At 45.1% G+C, this 16,998-nt stretch overlaps 1 protein-coding gene across 1 annotated transcript in view; it reads left to right on the top strand.

The window, feature by feature from the left end:
- Nucleotides 1-2,814: 2,814 nt before the first annotated feature.
- Nucleotides 2,815-16,998, top strand: part of TJP2 (tight junction protein 2) — an 83,308-nt gene continuing 69,124 nt past the window's right edge. Inside the window, exon 1 of the mRNA XM_066613967.1 lies at nucleotides 2,815-2,894. The gene's annotated coding sequence lies outside the window, so the exon portion shown is untranslated. The remainder of the gene's footprint in view (nucleotides 2,895-16,998) is intronic.

Here is a 16,998-nt window from a genome sequence, read left to right as displayed (position 1 = left end):
CCTCTGACTTCACCTCCATCTAGGAATTCATTGAGTATTTCTTTTTTGGTCTTGCCACTGTGCCCTCTTAGATTTGTATGCTCTGAAATGCATGTGGGCCTGTTTGGATGATGCATCTTACCAGCTCTTTGACTAAGGAATTAGGGACATACTGTGCATGTCCCAGTGCACGTCTGGGTTCCACTTACTGCATGATGAGGTATGTTCAGCTTAACCTCCCTCTTGCACATGATCTAAATACTATTTTAAACTAATATTTAATATAACATCAGAGGAGGAGGTTCAGACAAACACCCCCACTGCCATACATATGCAATTTGCAGAACCTGGAATGCACACCAGGAAAATGTGGATGAGCATATATCTAATTCCATGACAAGATCCTGTCTGAACCAGCCCTGCATTTCTCAAAATGTAGGCTTGTACATGATTAATCAGAAGTAAGTCCCACTTTCTTCAAGGGGGCTTATGTCCTGGTGTGTTTAGGATTGTGGCCTCAATCAATCAACTTTCTTTTCACTTCCAGTCCCATGTCACAAACAACTTTTCCTGCTTTTTCACAAGCAGCCAGAAAATTTGTGAATACTGTTTTCCATAACATCACAACAGCTCTCAAGACTCTGGGGGACTTCACTGCTGCAACAGTGTAGCATCATCACACAGCACAGGTATATCTCCTCCTTGACAGGTCAGCCAACAGCAGGAGAAAGTTGGTTCCATGATGAGCAGAACTGTGGATCTCACTATAGGCTGACCTAAAGTGCACAGCATGTTAACAACAAAACCCCCTCCTGTGAATCTAATGTCTGCATGTACTATGGAGATGACTAGTAGACTTATATGATCTGGAATGTTAAAACTGGTAGTAGTCTGCTAATTTAATACAATTTAATGTTTTCATATGATCATGCATTGGTCAGTGACTGGACATGTTTAAAAAATTCATTGCGGAGGTGATTCCATCTGTGGGGCAAATGTATTGTGACACATTTGACTGTCTCAACAATCAGTTGATGTAGTTTCTCATCTCCAGCCATTTTTACAGAGGTGGAGGCTCCAGATCCAACAAGTTGGGTGGAGAAGCATGTTTAGCAAGCAGTCTTCTTCATACTGCTTCGTGGTTGCATATATCTGCAACCACAATGAACTTATTCATAGTGATCTTGTATGCTCTGCAGTGTTTACACTCTATGTATAGCAATTCTGTTGTCCTGGCTTACATAGTTTGTGGAGTAGGGTCACTTCCCAGAGCCTTTTGGTGGGGTGGAGTTTTGTAGTTATTTTTATCCCCTCTTGTATTGAATTGATTATGGACAGGACAAACTGTTGCATGAGGGCCCAATCCTATTCAACTTTCCAGTACTGATGCAGTTATGCCAGTGGGGCAGGCCTGTAAGTCAGGATTCTAGAGGTGGGTGGGTGACTATTTTTTCAGGGTGGACAATTATGTCACCCTGTATATGTGTGTTTGTGTACACTTGTATATACTTTATACAATTTGTATATAAAGTGGTATACAAAATTAAATGATAAATATAAGAAATGTATTGACCCATAAATGCGAGGCTGGGCACACTGTTCACTCAGGGTGGGCAATGCCCATCCTGGCCCCCCTGTAGCTGTGGTCCTGCAGTAGGGCATGTGATGCATCCTACGGTGGTGGGATAGTCCTGGAGACCTGCTCAAGTTAGTGAATATTTGTTCCCTTACTTTGGAGCTTCATCAGTGCTAGAAAGTTGGATAGGACTGGGCCCTGAAACAGATGCCAGGAACACAGAGCCCTGTCAGGCAGAGTTGCATTGGTTTTTCTCCAGCAGTTTTTGGGTAACCATTAGTAGTGGTGCTCCTTATGGGTAGGGACATCCTGCTCAGGCAATGAACATAAAGGCAGGCGGTCGTTGGAAACAGTCCTCCAGCTACAAAACTCACAGAGTTGTCTGAAACACCCAGAGGCCGCCCTCCAGAGAAGTGAGTCCCCCTGAAGATAAGCCAAGGGCCTCCTGACCTGCTGAAGTCCCACTGCTTTCCATGGGACTGCTGCAGGACAGAGTGTCTCCAGCTTTCGAGGCTTGATGTTTCCACTGCTCAGCATTCAGCTTGGAAGGGTCCACTCCTTTCTGGGTGGCTTCCGCTCTGACTGGGCCGAAACCGTTTCAGCTGCCCCGTGAGTGACTCGCCCAGCAGCTGAACAACAGCTACTGGTGACGAAGCCCTGAGTGGCCTGCGCCCTTCGCACCTCTCGCACCGCCAGGGCTTGGAACCGGTATTTCCTGCTGCAGTGGCCGGCCAGGCCAGGAGGGAAGGGGCGGGGAGCCTGCCTGTTGCTAGCCAGTGCCCAACACTGCCAGCGCCTCCTCTGAGGTCAGTGGGCTGCCGCGCGCCTACCTGGTGACTCAGGCGCACTTGGCCTGCAGGTGGAAAGGTGGCGAGGCCCGCGCGCAGCGAAGCCCCCACTCTGCAGGCTCAGGTGGACCACACACGACACAGCCGCCCCCCAGCAGTCCTCCGCCCGCGCCTTGTCGCCTCTGCCTCTCCCAGTCCTCGCGCAAAGAGAGAGCCCCGCGGCCGTTCAGCAGGCGGGTGCCTCCTCCCGGGACCCGTGGCTGGTCCTTCCTCCTCTGCCTGGGGCTGGCACTGAGCTCACCTGCGGGCAGCGCCTCCGCCTCGCCTCGCCTTCCCTGCCCCCTCCTGCAATAGCAGGAAATAGCCTGACTCCGTAGAAGAAAGGCAGGCTGAAGGGGGGTGCGCCCTCCCCTCCCCTCCCTTTCCCAGGAGCTTCCTGGACGCTGCCCGAGTGCGCACGGCTGAGAAGTGGAGTCCTCCAGCAGCAGGTTGCGCCTTCCCGCTTGGCCCTCCTCCAGCGAATCTCCTGAGAGGGCTCCTTCCCAGTGCAGGTGAGGACTGTACCAGCTGGGAGTGTGGCTGGCTGGGCCTCTTGGGTGGTGGTGCTCGCTTGCCTTGCCTTGGCGCACCACCTGCTTCCCCTTCTGGTTCTGGAAGGAGTAGAGGTGTGCACTGGAGAGACAGATCTCCGGGCTGTGTTCCTCTTTCCCACATCCTGCTGGACTCGTGAGCACTGAGGCGGCGGGTGGTGTGCGGCAGATGTCACTGCTTTCCAAAGTGCAGCCTGGATCTCTCCGGCACTGCAACTCCAGGCCAAGTTTGCTGAAGTGCGTGAACTTTGCGAGCAGGGCGGGCGGTGGCAACAGCACGATCGGTCGTGCTTCTGGGGAAGGTCTAATCGGATCCAAACATCTGGCCCCCAACTCCTTAATGGGGCTGTCCAGAGTTAATCTTGGAGGGAGTTTAACTCTGAATCCGGATTAGGCAGTTCACACCCATCTGTGCCTTCCTGCCCCCCCCCCCCCACTTGCAGTCGCCCTTGTTTGTGCTTGTTCTGGCGATCACCATCACAGTTCCAAAGAGAAAGGAGGCGCTCTTCTCTTCCCCTTTCCGACTGGGTAGGGAAAGAGCAGCTTCATTCACAGGGGAGGGCGTCTTTAACAGGATTAACCGCCGATATGTTTCTGTGTCCACGTTAAGCACTGTCAGGAAGGCTGATGATACCCTCTAAGCTGCAAAAATGGCAACTTGGTGGATCAGATTTTTTTATTCTTTAAGGGGAAGGGTTAAAGTTGAAGGAAGAGGGCAGCACTGGAATCTAGCAACCTCTTGGGGAGATCCTTGGTAGATAATCTCTGAACTCCAGCCATGTTTTAGGTGATTTACCCATAAGGAGACAGGCTGCTGTAAGACGTATCTGTACTTCAAAGCAGTTGAGTGAGGGCCCAATCTTATCCAGCTTTCCAGCACCAGTGCAGCTGCAATGCAGCCCCAAGATAAGGAAACAAGTGTTCCCTTATTTTGAGGAGGCTTCTGTGACTGCCTCCCCACCACAGGATGCAGCACATGCCCCATTAGCATGGCTGACCTGGCACTAATTGGATAGTATTGTGCCCTGAGCTTATAATGTGTATTTTGTTCTGTATTTATTGAAAAGATGTTTTCTCTGTTTTTTCCCCTCTGCAATGTGAGCAGGGTGAAAGCGATTAAAGTGACGTAGAATAGAACCAGAACCTAAAAATAACATAAAATGTCATCACAGGAGCATATAACAATGCAGAGAACAATAAATAATATACATTGCTCCCCTAGCTGCATGCCTTTGTCCAAAATCATAGGCTTTGGTCCTATGCTAAGTCCTTATGGGTTATTAACATCAAGCTTCACTGTATTTCATTATTCTTTATTAAAAGCTGGTAATTGCGTTAATAAACAAGAGTTTCTGAAATAACAAACAAGAATGTCTTTGATTAGCTCAAGGAAAATTGAAACTGCAAGGACAAGGGTTAATTTCCAACAGGATTATCTGAGTTTAGGAGAATGAAAATCATAGAGTTGGAAAGCGGAATGAGAATCATAGAGTGGACCCACCAACCCCCTGCCTGGAGCAGGAAATCTTTCTAGAGCAGTGGTTCTTAAACTTTTTCAGCCCTTGGCTCCCTCAACCTACTGACCATTGTCTGCAGCTCCCCTTCCTTTTTTTTCCCCCCTTATTTTCCAAGGTTGGGTATGCCCAGCCTCAGTAGTCCTTCCTTTTTTCTTCCTGAAAATAATTGGGATGAAGGGAGCTAGATGTGTTTGCTTGCTGTTTTAGAATGTGACCCAAGGCAGCAAGAGTCAGGTGTGGAGTGCCAAATAGGCCATGGAATTTCCTTCCTCGAGGTGTCTGACTGACACCAGTCATCAAACTACTGCTGCTAGAGAGAGAGAGAGAGAGAGAGAGAAATAAATGCAGGGGTTTCACTGCAAAGGGAGGTGGGGAGATGTGTGTGCAAACAGCACATGGAAGCACTAACCTGCTCTGTGGCTGCTGCCAATTGGAGGCTCCCTTCCCCAGTGGCATAGCTAAGGGGGGCAGAGGAGAAAATTGCCCTGGGTGCTGCACTTTGAGGGGTTGTCAACCTGCATTTCCTACAGTGAATCCGAGGCAGGAAAAGGCAATTGGCTACTTAGAGTGGCAGCGCACAGCCTTCCTGTGTCTTGGACCACTTCCTGGATGTAACCGAATGTGATAAATGGTGTTACATTTGATTTTTGTCATATGGGAGGTGTTGAAAATATTGTGCCCCTGAATGCCAGATGCCTTAGCTATGCCACTGTCCTTTCTCCACCAGTCAGTTGCGCTCACATTACAGGACAGGCTGAAAAAGCAACTCCAGTGCTCAGCATGTCTGGCTGAACATCCACTTGTACCTCAGCTTGGTGGCACTGTGAGGCAGCTGCATGCAAGCAGCGCCCTCCTTGGCCATTCGATCCTCTGCTGCCTCTGCTCTGTTCCTACTTTTTTTTCTCTCTGTTTCTTCAGAAAGGGAAACATTTGCATCTCGCAACAGACTTTTAGCAGTTGTTGCCAGAAACAGGGGGCACAGAAGCAAATGTTTTGCTCAAACGCTCCTACCTTTGCAAGCCAGAGCACTTACCTGTGAATTAAGCTTTGGGCCTAGCTAATGATCGTGTAGCCCGCTGCCAAGCTCAGAACAATGTCCTGGAAAATATTTCTTCTCCTCCCCCCAGAAGCTCGCCACCCACTTGCTGTGCCACCTCCCCCAGGCTCCCCCCATATTAACACCTTATTGGTTCCAGGCTGTGTCATAATAACACCTAATTGGCTCTTGGAACTATCAATCTCATTGGTCAGGTTTGAGTTAAGAAAATCCAGTCTTATATAATGTAGTTGGGTTTTTATTTTCTGGTTATTTGGCTATAATTTTTGATAGAATAGAGATATTTTGACATGGTTTGTATCATTGAATTCTGCATTAAATTCTACATCAAATAGTATATAACATGATGGTATTATCTGAAACTACGTAGGTATTCACAATTTTCGCCACTAGTGTTAAGCACAGGTTGTTGACGCCCTAAAGCTTGTTGCCTGGTGCAGTTGCTATCCCCTGCACCTCCTTAGCTATGCCACTAGGCTTATGTCTCCAACCCCCTCAACCTTCAGTTTAAAGTCCTCTTGATCAGGTTCGCCATTGCATCTGCCAAAAGCATTCTCCCCCATCCTCATGAGGTGCAGCCTGTCTCCTGCCAGCAGCTCTTCATCCAGGGAGTGCAGAATTTGGTGTGATTAAGGAAAACTTCTTTAATTTGCAGGTGGCATTTTGTTCTCCCTTTCAAGGATCATGAAATAAGATGCCAGTTTGATTGCTACAGTTGCATTGCTCTTCTATAGCTGGTCATATTATGACAATGGGAAGTTTTGTGCATAATAAAGCATCGCATGTGCATTGATTTACAGATTACAATTTTTTAAAAACCTGTATTGGCATTTAGCAATAAAACCAGGATGTTGAACAGAAAATCATCCATGTACATTAGACTCAACTTCTGGAGACAATTCTTGAATATACACAATAAAAGTACTTTGCCATGATGATTTGCAGATTAAATGTAGGCAAGTAAGTTTATGCAATGTGTAATTTGTAGAGCAGTGGCTCTATTTAGCTACAAAAGAGCTTCAGTTCACACTGGGGCTTCTGTGAGGCGGCAGAGCTGGAGACTTTGGTCCATGGTGATTCTCAACAGGTCAGAGCTTTGAAATGAAGCTTTTTTGTAGCTCATTTGGTTTTATTCTAAGATTACATCCCAATATATATTACAGTAGCAAACTAAATGATTAGGAATAATCCAAAGCAGCAGTAATACAAACAGGCCTAGCTGAATCTTGGATTGAGGCAGTGACAGCCCACCTCCAGCAACTGGGAAAAAAAAGGAAGGGGAAGAAAGGCAGCAGCTGCCACTGCTTCCATGTTTACCTAGCTGCTTAGGAAGGCAGCCAACTGGACAGTCTGGATGAGGCAACCCAGAACTTGCTGGCCACCTCTTTTCTCTGTGCCATCATGTTGAACTTAACCAGGATGGTGAGGAGGAGGAAGAAGGAGGCAGTGCAGAAACTTGAGGTGGGGGTGGGCTCCAGATCGCCATACTCCACCTCACCCACCTGCTTTCCTAAGCAGCCAGGTATGTGAGAAGGTGGTAGCAGCGATGGCTTCTTTCTTCCTCCAGCAACCTCCCATCTCAATGCTCAATATGAGCTTTCCAGTTGGTATTATGGTGTGAGTGCACTGCTACCTTCTCCCAAGCAGGGAGGGCTACATTTGGGGAAGGAGGCAGGGGAAATAAGACCACAGAGGACAATTTCTGTCAGCTATGGGGGATTTATTTTGGCATCTGCTAAATGATGGAGGGCACACTGAAGGCCCTTCAGGCACAAATAGTTCACCTTTCCTGGTCATTTCGTCATGCCCTCCTCGACTAACTGGATGGAGGCCCTCTCCTCCTCCACTCTCTGTCCAGCTTCTTGCCCCGCAGTCATCCATTTAAGTTGGCATGGCTCAGTCCTTTTACTGTATCTTTACCCTCCCCCCTTGAAGCACTGCTTCTGGTGCTTAGCAGAAAGTTCTTTAAAATTGTGTGTGTGTGTGTGTGTGTGTGTGTGTGTGTGTGTGTGTGTGTGTGTGTGTGTGTGTGTGTGTGTGTGTGTGTGTGTGTGTTGGAGAAATTAACAGATTTTAAAACCCAGAAATTCTTATTATAGCAAGTCTTGGATTATTTTTAATGTCACCTCTGTAATGAATTTTTTTAACATGTCCAGTCACTGACCAATGCATGATCATGAAAACATTAAGTTGTATTTTTAAAAATTAGCAGACTATTACCAGTTTTAACATTCCAGATCATATATGTCTACAGGCCATCTCCATAGTACATACAGACATTAGATTCAGAGGAGGGGGGTTTTGTTGTTAAAATGCTGTGCACTTTGGGTCAGCCTATAGTGAGATCCACAGTTCTGCTCATCATGGAACAAACTTTGGGAGTGTTTCATTTTTTAAATGCTCTAGAAAAGTAGATGAAGTTTGGTATTCATGATGGTGCCACAAAACAACAATCAAATCTGTATCCAAATTTTAGCAAACCTTTAACTACAGTGATCTAGAAACATTCAAAACTCCAGATACAGAGTATGTACAGAAACAATGGAGAAGCCAGTGTTAAAGGCCTTTTTCTCTTTTGTTCCTCTCCCAGTTTCTCTTTCCTTACCTTGAGTCTTTCATCTTGTTGTGTTCTGGCAAGAAGCTTCAAAACTAGCAGAGGCAGAGTAAATGTAGCAACTCTGACATTCCTACCCTGCACTTTGGATAAAGGTATGCTGCCTACGCATTTAATCCCCAACTGCATTGAACTTTGTTGAACTTGTGGCTTTCAGAGGATAGTCTGATGTAAGTAAGGTTGGCAAAAGACTCCTGATAGAGATTTTAGTGAAGGCTTCCCTGCCTCAGTATTATTTTTTGTAAAGCTGCCAAATCAACTGTCAAGCAATTCATAAAACAATTCATAAAATTTTTCAAGCAATTCATAAAATTTCAGAGTAAAAATTCATTTTTATCATACACAAGGTAATCCATAACAATAAGTAATAGTAGATTCTCACCTTGCTGTTTGGGTTTTATTCAGCTGACTATAGTAGGTAAAATTTTTGCCAAGTAATCAAGCTCAGATTATCACTTCGCCTTATCTGGATCAGTCAGAGGGCAGAGCCTTTAAACTCTGAAAAGTTTCCTTTTTTTCTGAAGCAGAAGTTTCTTTCTGAAACTTTCCTGGGAAATTCCAGCCAAAGTTAACCTTTTATTCTCCTCTGTTCCCTTTTGTAAATGCTGCTGCAACCTGGTTCCTTTTTGCAAATGCATGCATTTGGCAGGTCTTTTTTTTTTTTTTTCAACACCAGGATGGGATCCTCCTTCCCATTTGAAGCAAAGTCCCAGGCTACAATTCAGTGCACCATTATTTAAGAATAACTCCTATGGAAAGCAGTGGGTCTACTTCTGAGTAAAAAGGGTTGCAAATATATGCAACTGCAACTCTCTGCTGTGAATTGAATTGCACGCTCCCAGTTATGTGTTATGGGTTGTATGTTGTACGTAGAGCTTCTGGCTTAACACATCAGACACCTTAAAGGTGGATTTGATTCATGGATCTCCTGCAGTGGTTCCCAACCTTTTTCACTTGCATATCCCTTGGCAGCCCATTTCCACAAATTTTATCCTTCATATTAGCAAAATGTTTGTAATAAAACAAGCCCTCATCTCCTCTCTATGAAAACCCAGACTTCATGTATTCATCACATACATTCTCTTTTCATCTGATCTGTTTGAAGAACAGAAGACTCTGCCTTTGCACTGTTTTGCACCAGAAGTGTGCTGAGAAATTCTGGGTGATTGATCACTTTCCATATTATGTTTCAGCTTTTTTACTGTGCTGGTTTTCAATCACTGGTTCATACATGAATTGATGACCAAAAACTAGCTATTGGTGGGGCTTTCACAGCCAACTAACATAAGAACATAAGAACAGCCCCACTGGATCAGGCCATAGGCCCATCTAGTCCAGCTTCCTGTATCTCAAAGCGGCCCACCAAATGCCCCAGGGAGCACACCAGATAACAAGAGACCTGCATCCTGGTGCCCTCCCTTGCATTGGCATTCATGCATTCTGGTGCCCTCCCTTGCATTCTGACATAGCCCATTTCTAAAATCAGGAGGTTGCACATACACATCATGGCTTGTAACCCATAATGGATTTTTCCTCCAGAAACTTGTCCAATCTCCTTTTAAAGGCATCCAGGCCAGATGCCATCACCACATCCTGCAGCAAAGAGTTCCACAGACTGACCACACGCTGAGTAAAGAAATATTTTCTTTTGTCTGTCCTAACCCTCCCAACACTCAATTTTAGTGGATGTCCCCTGGTTCTGGTGTTATGTGAGAGTGTAAAGAGCATCTCGCTATCCACTTTATCCTTCCCATGCATAATTTTGTATGTCTCAATCATGTCCCCCCTCAGGCATCTCTTTTCTAGGCTGAAGAGGCCCAAACGCCATAGCCTTTCCTCATAAGGAAGGTGCCCAGCCCAGTAATCATCTTAGTCGCTCAAACAGCTACTCAAACTAGCTACCTCCCTGCCTTGCAAGGCATTCTGGAGCATGACCTGCCTTTTTCTGCCATTATTCCATTCTTTTTCAAGTACCCCTAAAGGTCCTGTTGAGTGTTCCTGGGAGTACATGAGTACCAGGTTGGGAACCACTATTTTACTGACTTGTTGTTTACAATGCACTTACTCTGATAGTGTTTACAAAAAGGTGGTGAAAACCAGAATTTAAAAAGAATAAAAATGTATCTTATGATCTTTTACTGTTTTTAATAAATTAGAGATGACAGTTTTTAGGTAACAATTTGTGGTAGGTTATTTTTCAGGATCTGGCCTCAGACAAAACTATAGTCAGACACCCCCCTAAGTTTAACCCCTGACTTATCCGAGGGTCATAGAAAATTCCATGGTTATTGGCTCAAAACCTGCCCTCGGCTTATCTGTGGGATCGACTTATAAGCAAGTGTCTGCGTTGCTTGCTCTAGGTGACTTTTGGAACTTTTAATCGGTGCGATTTGAAGAACCTTTAATCTGCCTAGTTCATTTTAAAGGATTTTGAAAAAGCAGCACTCAAGGTTATGTTGGTGGAATTATAATAAATCATACACTCTTTGATATTGGGTTTATATATGATCTATGCCACCTTAACATCTTCTCAAAATGCCCTGGCAAAACTTTCATCAATTCTTTTTAAAGGAGAAAATTATGCATGGTGAATAAAGTGAATAGAGAGGGGATTTCCCCCTCTGTTTCTCACAGTACTAGAATTTGGGATCATCCAATTCAATTTACTGATAGTATATTTGGGACAGACAAAAATATGTCATTTTTCATACAACTTGCTTAGTAAATTCCATAGAGCTAATTATTACAATATATGGAGATGGGCACTCGCTTAGATTATTTTAAAAGGGAGTTAGGCAAATTCCAGGGTATTGGTGATTATTAGTCACGATGGCTAGGTGAAACTCCCATGTTTAGAGGTGGTATACTGCTGAATGCTAATTGCTAGGAGAGAGGAATGGGGTGTTTGTTCCACTTCCTGGAGGCATTTGGTTGGATGCTGTGGGAAACAGGATGTGGGACTTGGCTCAGACCAAGAATTCCTGTTCCAAGAATTGTTCGACAGGACACTTCCTATGTTCTTAATATACAGTACATATAATTTTATCTACATCATCTTCTCAATTTCCTTAACATGACTGAAGAAGTCTATTGCCAGGGCTGGCCCAAGATCTTTTGGCATCTGAGGTGGCATCCCTCATCTGGTGATGCACCAGCTTCTGCTCCTGTGACATTCTAGCCCACCACTCTCCTCTCCTCCACACTTCTGCTCTGTCTCCCTCTTCCTTTTCCAATCCAGGGAGTAGGAGGAAGAAGAAGATTAGTAGACGCAAGTAGGCAGAAAGAAGTGGGCACCCCCACCTATGTTGCCTGAGGCAACTGCCTCATTTGGCCTCATTAATGGGCCAGCCCTTCTATTCCCCATGAAAGCGCAGTGTAGCAATAAACCAACATTTTGCCAGTATAAACAGCTATTAACTCTTGTGCTACATTAATAAGGTTGCATCATACATGACATGCTTATTAATGTAAATAAGGTGCCTACTTTGTAAATGAGGGTATTGTAGGGTGCAATGGGGTATTAATATGTTTAGAAACAGTAAGAAATTCAGTAAGTGCTGAACTTCCCCCACCAACAGAGCTAACTACCAGGCCATAGTTGCATCTGATTTTTGAGCAACAGCTGTCAAAAATCCAGATTGATCCAGATTGCAAATCTGTACATAGAAACAGGCGTCTTGGCATCTGAACTTCTGAATCAGGAACTGCAGGCATAAATCAAATGCACATTTGATTACTTCCAACAGCATTTCTTTTAGCTGGGTGTGAATTTGAATGAAAGAGTAGTCCCACATCACTATGTATAGTTACAGCTGGTTGGGGATGATTATGCATAGCTAGACCTGTGTAGGTGGCATCATCCCTTGTGAATTCCTCACTATAATTGTCTGGTACTTCATCATTCAAAGTGTTTTTCCAGTGTTTAGTAACCTATTTTCCCTACAATGAGGGAGCCTCACCCATAGGTTGATGGTATTAATGGCGTCTGTTTTCTTCATTTTGTTTATCTCTAGAATAGTTCTAACCTGTTGTCTAAATATTCTGGAGGTTTAACAACCTCGGAAGGGGAGGGGTCATGACTTAGTGATGGAGCATGTGCCTGCTTTGCATCTGGAATGTCCCATGTTCATTTGATGGCATCTCCATCGTAAAAGATCTCAACAAGTAGGGATTAAGCCTTGATGGAGAGCAAAGACCTGTTGATTATCACAGTGCTGAACCGAAGCAGTGTTTCTCAATGTGTGTTCCCCAACACCCAGAGCTCTGTGAGCACACTGTAAAATCCACAGCATTCCCAGGTTTTGCCCTTAAATCCCCATTGTTGCAGGCTGTCTCTGTTTGCTCATTTGTTCATTCTATCCCTAGGGCCTAGGAGAGGGGGGTAAAGGGGGTAATTTGTACCCGGGCCCAGGGACAGAAAGGGGGCCCAGGAGCCAAAGATGGGGCCCCAGAAATTTCCTGGGATCTTATATTTTCCTATTCCCCCTGGATTCGCTGCCGGTGTGGGATGTGCTGGGCCAAGGAATGCATACATGACACTCCTTAACACAGTGTCAAATCTGGGAGGAAACTGGCCTGCTGCAGTAGCTTAGGCATGTCGATCCGCTTGCCATGAACGAATGTATAGGAGATCAGGCACACAGCAGAGGGGCTACAGGTGCTGCAGAAGTATGTTGTGGTGCAGACAGGACACTTTCCATTCTGGTGTGAGCCTGAATACGAAGGAGCTAATTTTCTGCAATGATTTGCTATGTTTAAAAGATTTTAGAGAGACTTAGGAATGCATTTGGTTTTTTTCATATTACGGTATGTAGCTGCCAACACTGCATGGGCAGGTAGACCTGGGCTCTGCATTGGGAAGCCCAGTAGATTTGGCTCCAAAGACTTTTCCGGCTGTCATCATCCTCTGCCTGCCCTGTTTTGCCACATCCCTACCCCTGTTCTGCCTACTCTTGTCACCACCCACCCCTGCTCTGTTTCATCCCCTCTCCTCCCCTCCCCCTTTGGGAAGGGGCCCAAAAGAAACTTTGTATCCCCTGTTAAAATTCCTCTCCAAGGCCCTGCATCCCCCCTCCCTTGGTGTACATCCACCACATTTCCTTCAGCCCTCTGGCTTACAACACAGCATGGTACTTTGCATGCCACCTGGGCATCCCATTCTTCCCTTTTACGTAACCAGGTGGGCTTGGTTGCCCAAATGGTGGGCACATGCCATTCTCTGCAGGAGTGTTAGCCAGAATCCAGCCATGAAGATGCACAATCTGCATAAAGCTTGTCTGGGATGCCTTGTGGTCCTTCTGTAATTGCACTGAATTTAAAAAGGGCTACTATAGCAGAATGTCTCAACCAGCTTTTAGGATGCTGAGCCGTCACAGAAGCTTCTGGGGGTGGGAAAGGTCCAAAATGAGTGAAAAATCAGCAAAAAATCTGGGATTTTTGCCGCAGTTTATTAAAGGGATTTCACAAATGCTATGAGAAACAACTGGAAAATAGAATATTTTTGTCTCATCTATATGCTTCCCCTTTAATAATGTAATATAACTGCATTCCCCCCCCCCATAAGTGCTTTGCTTTTGTCTTAAGTGAACTGAATTCACCCCTGTTCTTGTTCCTTTTTATACTTGGTTTTTCCCCATAAATGTTCAGATAAGATCTGTCTTGGTTCTGTGGTTAAAATAATACAATAAGACAGAGCTATCTGAATAGAGGAGAAAAGTATAAAAAGAAGTGAGAACAGAGGTGAAGGCAGTTCACCAAAAATAAACTAAAATGACACACAAGATGACAGTTCCGAAATAGAATTCTCACTCTCCAGGCTCACACATTCCATATCGGATCTTGTTACAGTGGTCCATGTTCTAGTGGCTTCTGCAGATAGGACTCTGCTCAGGATACCACCGCCATCTGAAGCCATTTCACTTGGTTTTTAAGGAGGGAGGAGGAACCTCTTAGGGACCCTTTTTATCCTTGGTTGCTGCTTTTATGCCATTGTTTTTATGGTAGCTGTTGTTTTATTTTTTTACTCATATTGTTGAACATTGTAATTATAAATTCTTTTTAATGATTTTTATTTAGATGTGTTTATGATTTTATTTTATTCTTTAATTATACACTGCCTTGAACATAGGAAAGGTGGTGTATGCAGTAAATAAATAAATAGGTCCCCTAACTTTCTTGCTCTGCAGTTTTCTCAGATCAGTGACAATACCTCTTTATATTTTTAAATGTACATTTTCTGAATGGTTTATCCTTATGCAAAATTGTAGCATACATGTCTCTGATTTACTTAAGATATATCTTACAAAAGTTGACAAATTGCTTTTTAAAGTCCATACTCATTTGGAGGCAAATAACAAGACACTCCCAATCCAGAGGTGGTCCTGGACATTACCCCGCCTGGGGCCACTTCTATCTTACCACCTCCCTTGCCCCTGACCCAGAACTAATTGCGGTGACATCATAGTCACCACAATTACTTCTGCACGGCAGCCTCCTCCATTTCCCCCTTTGAAACAAAGAGGGAAGGAAGGAGGCAACCCAGGCTCCAATGGAGCCTTTTGTGTCACTTCTAAGTAGCGTGAAAGGCTTTGTTTTGGTGCCACTGGAAGTGGTTTCAAGGAGGCGAGCAATGCCCGCCTCCTGGAAGTGGCGCTCACCTCTATGCTCAGAGCTGCTTCCACCAGTGTCAAAATGCTCCAGTGGAGCCTTTCACGCTTCTTAGAAGTGGTGCAAAAGGCTCCATTGGAGCCAGAAGCAGCTCACAACTCCTCCAAAATCTGAGGAGGCACACACTGCTTCCCACCGCTCCAAGGGCTGCCCCTCTCTCCTCCTCTCCTTTCTTTGAAGGGGAGAAGAGGATGGTGACCCTCAGATACGGCCAGGAACTGCACCGCCAAGAGTGGCTGCAGAAACTCAGCCGCTCTCAGTGCGGTTCCCCACTGATCAGAGGGCCGCCTCCTTCCCCCTTTAAAGAAAGGGGAGGCGGCAGCCCTCAAAGTGGTGTGGAACCATGCCAACAGTCGCCATGGTTCTCAGTGTACCTGGGGGGCAAGAGGATAGCAGCGCCGCCGCTGCCCCCAAACACAGTGCTGGGGGTATTTGCTTCTCTTGCACTGCCCTAGGTTATTTTCTGGTTTATTTTTGATGGGTTGATTGGAAGACCACCTTATTGTGAAGCAGCAATTCCAGAATGAGCTGCAGAACAAACTTGTTGCTTGACAGACTGTAATATCTTTCCTGTTTCTTTCTTAGTGGTTTGGAGATGAGGAAGAGAGCAAGAGAGGGGCTGAATGGCAGGAAGAGGCAAAAGCTGTAAAACATTCTGAAAATAAACACACAATTTGTTTGGCATTTGTCTTGTCTGCTGCTAAGTCCTTACTAGGGACAAGATACAAAATATACATGTTATTCATGTACAATATATGTAACTACTTGTATCTGAACCAGTGGCATAGCTAGTGGGGGGCGGAGGCAGTCTGCCCTAGGTACCAGCCTGGGGGGGGGTAATAGCACAAGTGACCAAAATTGTCAAAATTGTAGTTTTTAGGAATAATACCACCATGTCATATACCATTTGATGCAGAATTTACAGCAGAATGCAAAAAACTGGAGTGAAATATTTCCATTCTACCAAAAGGTTATGGCCAAAAACCCAGAAAACAAAAATGCATGGAGCCCTGTGGAAAGTGAACGTGAGCCAGATTGTGTGTTAACTCGTGAGTAGGCGAACTTGCCTTAGTCCGTCCTGATCTGATGAACGCAGCCCCCAAAAAGCACCCAAGAAGGAAGTCTCTCCCCCCCAAGATGATGAATGTATTGAGCCTTATGGAAAGTGAAACAAAGCCACATGGTCATATTTACTTGCGAGTAAGTAAACGTGCCGTGGCTCTTGGTCAGGTCAGGCAAAGGTGGATGTGAAGCCACTGAATGCTCCCTATCTGATGAAGGCAACCCCCCCCCCCCAATAAAAAGAATAAAACAGTCTTTAGCTGGTAAGGTGAATTTTTTTCTGTTTTAGACTTGTAAAGCTAGGTAGGTGCTGATAGTGATATGGTTTACATATAAGAACTTAAAACTGGGCACTGGATAGGGCGGAAAACCTCACTTTTTTTTGTGGAGGGGTATTATTGCAGGTAGGCTACAGAGAAAATTCATTTAGTGGAACAGGGCTGGCTTCCCCTTATTTAATTATTTGTTTTTCTTTAATTTATTTATAATTATTTATTTTAATTTGCTTCCCCTTATGTAGTTATTTGTTTTTCTTTAATTTATTTATAATGATTTAATTTGCTTGATGATGTCACTTCCAGCCATGATATTGCTTCTGGTGGGACAGATTGTCATTCTAAAAAGTGGGTCCCTGTTCTGAACATTTGAGAACCACTGGACCGCTCTGTTGTTGCTGAATTCCTCTCAGCCTGGCCTTTCCGATGGACTAGGTCATTTGACATCAGGGGCCCATAAATTTTTGTCAGTGGCTTAAGCTAGGGACCATCTCAACCTGGGTGGTCCAACATTTGGCCTGTGAGTCCCTTTTTGGCAGCAATCAAATGCCCCGCCTCTGCTACCACCCACCACTTCCTCCTGCTTCAGTGGCTTTTCAGTCTCCCAGTTATACCATTTCAGCTTCTCCTTTGGAGAAGGAGAAGCCAGAATGACATAGCAGGGAGACAGAAAAGCCACCTCTGCCTCCTTCCACCCTCTGCCTCCTCACCCACCTCTGCCTCCTTCCAACTGAGCCTGCTGAATGACTTCAGGCTCAGAACCCAGAAATAATTGGTGGTGCCATAACCATTTCACTTCCACATCTGCGTAGACAGGAGGGAGGGGAGTAAGGTCAGAGTTGTGCGGCCACCCAGCTGTCAGAAGTTGGACCAC

This window comes from Tiliqua scincoides, chromosome 2 (assembly GCF_035046505.1).
Source record: "Tiliqua scincoides isolate rTilSci1 chromosome 2, rTilSci1.hap2, whole genome shotgun sequence".
Lineage (NCBI taxonomy): Eukaryota > Metazoa > Chordata > Lepidosauria > Squamata > Scincidae > Tiliqua > Tiliqua scincoides.
The sequence above is the reverse complement of the archived record's forward strand: the minus strand, read 5'-3'. Positions and strand labels throughout refer to the sequence as shown.